This window comes from Dama dama, chromosome 30 (genome assembly GCF_033118175.1).
Source record: "Dama dama isolate Ldn47 chromosome 30, ASM3311817v1, whole genome shotgun sequence".
Taxonomy (NCBI): Eukaryota; Metazoa; Chordata; class Mammalia; order Artiodactyla; family Cervidae; genus Dama; species Dama dama.
In genome coordinates, this window is record NC_083710.1 from 65,157,762 (window position 1) to 65,161,485 (window position 3,724).

Here is a 3,724-nt window from a genome sequence, read left to right on the forward strand (position 1 = left end):
AAACATCATGAAACTGATAAAAATGTACCTCAAAACTTCATCCCAGTGTGTCTCTTTGTACATCTGCTTCTGCTTTGCTCTTCACTTTCACTCAATTATTTTTATATATTTTTCTTCTGACTGGGTTCTGGAACTCTTTGTTTTTCTAGTTCATACATCAGTAAATAAAGATAAGACCTCCTCAAAGCTTTGTATCTGACAAGCCAAGACACCAAATTTTCTCTGTATCCTTGCTTCAGAATTTTTGTTGAGAACTCTGTTTCATCTTAGGAAAGCTTCCCAACAATGACAGATGTCAGGAAAATATTGAAAGTATCTGAATAGGAATAGAAGCAAGGAGGAAGGGCAAAGCCTGGAAAAGTTGTGCCAGGCAGATAAAGCCATTGTTTGCTTGCAAACTTGTCATCAGATGACCAACACAGGAACTAACATGTGCACACACACTCTGGTCACCACAAAGTCATTTTTAGACGTACCTCTATCTATCCCAGGCTTCCCTGGTAGCTCAGACAATAAAAAATCTGCCTGCAATGTAGGAGACCTGAGTTCATTTCCCAGGTCGGGAAGATACTCTTGAGAAGGAAGTGGCAACCCACTCCTGTATTCTTGCCTGGGAAATCCCATGGACAGAGGAGCCTGGAGGCTACAGTCCACGGATCAAGAAGAGTTGAATAGGACTGAGTGATTAAGCATGGCTATCCATCGCATTCAGAATATACACAAAATGCAAGACAATCTTAGGGATTGTCCAAGTACTGCAACCAGAGGAATGAGGTGTGGCCACCGTTGTGTGCATTTATGAACACTTGTTTTGGTTTTACTCTGATGGTTCTGTTGTTTTAATGATTCTATTTTACAAACCTCAAGTACCAATAGACATGTACAGATGGATTACTTACAACTTTCATATTTACTATATTCGGAGATAAATAGCAACTTTGCAATGGCCTTTATGATAAAAGATATATTAAATGGGTAATGGCTATGATGTAAATGAAAGAAGTAACAAAATCAGATAAATTCTTATTTCCTCCCTTTCATAAAATGAGTAAGATATTAGGGGAGAATATCTAGTTGTTTCTTATTTTGCCTTTGTTGACTAATTTCTATACCTAGCATTTTCTATAAAAAGTAACATGAACAATCTTGTTTACCACATTTGGTGCTTTGTTGGACTTGTGACACTCTTAAGTAAACATCAGTTGACGTTTTTTATTATCTATTTTATATTGCAGGGTTGTGTGTGTGCGTGATAAGTCACTTCAGTTGTGTTCTACTCTATGTTGCCCTATGTACTGCAGGCCGCCAACCTCCTCTGTCCCTGGGGTTCTCCAGGCAAGAATACTAGAGCAGGCCGCCATGCCCTCCTCCAGGGGATCTTCCTGACCTAGGGATGGAACCTGTTCTTTTACATCTCCTGCATTGGCAAGTGGGTTCTTTACCACTAGCACCACCTGGGAAGCTTAAGTTATTAAAATTACATTTCACAAACATTCCTTAATCATGATCTTTAAATCTCCCAAATTGCTGAAACTATTATCCAAAGGGGATAATGTGTGCTCTAAGTTACTTAATTTAAGCTGGCAATCCAGATTTTATTTTCATCATTCATCATTTTATCTTTCCATGAAATATTGCTCCAAAAACATGAATTTAAAGTTTGTAAACAGATATTTTTTTTTATGCTATGACTAAGTATTTGTCTTTGAAATACTGCCACAAACTTCAACATGTTTTCCAATCCAGTGATGTTTAAATTTAGTGCAAAAATAAACATAGGGCAGTTGGGGTGGAGTGTAGCCCTCATTGGAATCATTGGAGGGAGTTTAGAGAAGGATTGGTTTCCCAGGTGGCTCAGATGGTAAAGAATCTCCCTGCTATGTGGAAAACCTGAGTTTGATCCCTGGATCGGGAAGATTCCCTGGAGAAGGGAATGACAACCGGCTTGGGTATTCTTGTCACTGAGAATTTTATGGACGAATAAGCCTGGCAGACTACAGTCCATGGGGTCACAAAGAGCCAGACACAACTGAGCAACTAACATTTCAGTTCCGTTCAGTTCAGTCACTCAGTCATGTCTGACTCTTTGCGACCCCATGGACTGCAGCTGGCCAGGCTTCCCTGTCCATCACCAACTCCCAGAGCTTACTCAGACTCATGTCCATCGAGTTGGTGATGCCATCCAACCATCTCATCCTCTGTCATCCCCTTCTCTTCCTGCCTTCAATCTTAGAGAAGAGTTAAGTCATCATCACTTCTGAAGTTGTCCAAAGGTAACTTCATCCCAAAAACAAAGGGTTCCAGGGTTTTCCTTTATTTGTTTTTAGCAAGCATTCTAATTTTATGTTTAAAGATGCTTTATGGCATTGATTCACCAAATTTCATGGCTATCTGAGTCTTTTTTCTTTCTTTTTTATTTTATTAAGGTCAGTAGCTATTTCTAAAAGGCTCCTCATTTAGCCATCATGTATTTGCTCTATTATCCCATAAACATTTCAATGAGGTGCACTGGGAGTGGTGTTTCTCTCTCTTCAATCCTTCCTGAAGGTGAAATTTTTAGAAAAGGGGTTCAAAGCCAATGACACGACAGTGACTCACTACAGTATTTGTTTTAAAAACATAGATACTGTATGTCAGGGTTCTCCAGAGAAAAAGGATTAATAGAAAGTGCATTTATATATAAGATTTTTTTTTAAGGATCTGGCTTATATGATTATAAAGGCTGGCAGGTCCAAAATCTACAGGGTAGGCTGACAGGCTGGAGAAGGTGAAAAGTTGCAGCTACAGTTCCAACCTGAAGGCAGATCACAGGCTGAACCACATCTCCTTTGGGAAATCTCAGTCTTTTTTCCCGTAAGGCCTTTAACTGATTGGATGAGGCCCACCCATGTTAAGAAGGGTGATGTGCTTTACTCAGTCTATTGACATAAATGTTAAACTCGACTGCAAAACACCTTTGTACTGACACTTAGACTGGGGTTTAGCAAAATATCTGTGTATCATAGCCTAGTCAAGTTCACATGTGAAATTAATCATCAAAGATGTTAAGTAATATAATCCTCAAATATTTTATCTCAGAATTTCAAAGCACTTGACAACTGTACCCATAACCTCCATGAAATTGGTATTGTATGTTTTTATAGTTGTTGAAAATAAAGAAGAAAAATATATCTTTTTTTAGCATAAACCTTAATATAAATTCCTGAGGCTAGATTTACTGGCTAAATTACATGCACAGAGTGATAGAAAATAAAACAGTTGTTTCCCATGTTCTTTATCTTTCATAATCTGTTACTGAAGAGATTTTTAGTTTCAGAATCTGTTCCAGCATAGAAATATGGCCAAAGGGCTTGTGTAAAATAACTATTAAAATATAGAAAAGAGACGTCATTCTTATTATAAAAGGAAACTTCACCCATTTCTTGGTCCAGAAAAATGCCTGCCTTACTGGGCTTCACTAATGGCATAAGCTAGATTCTATTATGATCCAGTGCAACATAATTCCCTCAGCTCTCCCAATTGCCCAGAATCCACCTGGAACTAATGGCTAATTCTACCCATTTAAGTTTGTTTCCACTACTACCTCCAAGTAATGTCTGCCATGATTAAATCTATTCAAATTCAGGACAACAGGGCAAAAGAAAAACTCCTTTGTCTATAACAATGAATTTTTTTTTTGGTCTTTCCATAGTGCATAATTTACTATCCTCAAAGGTAATAAATC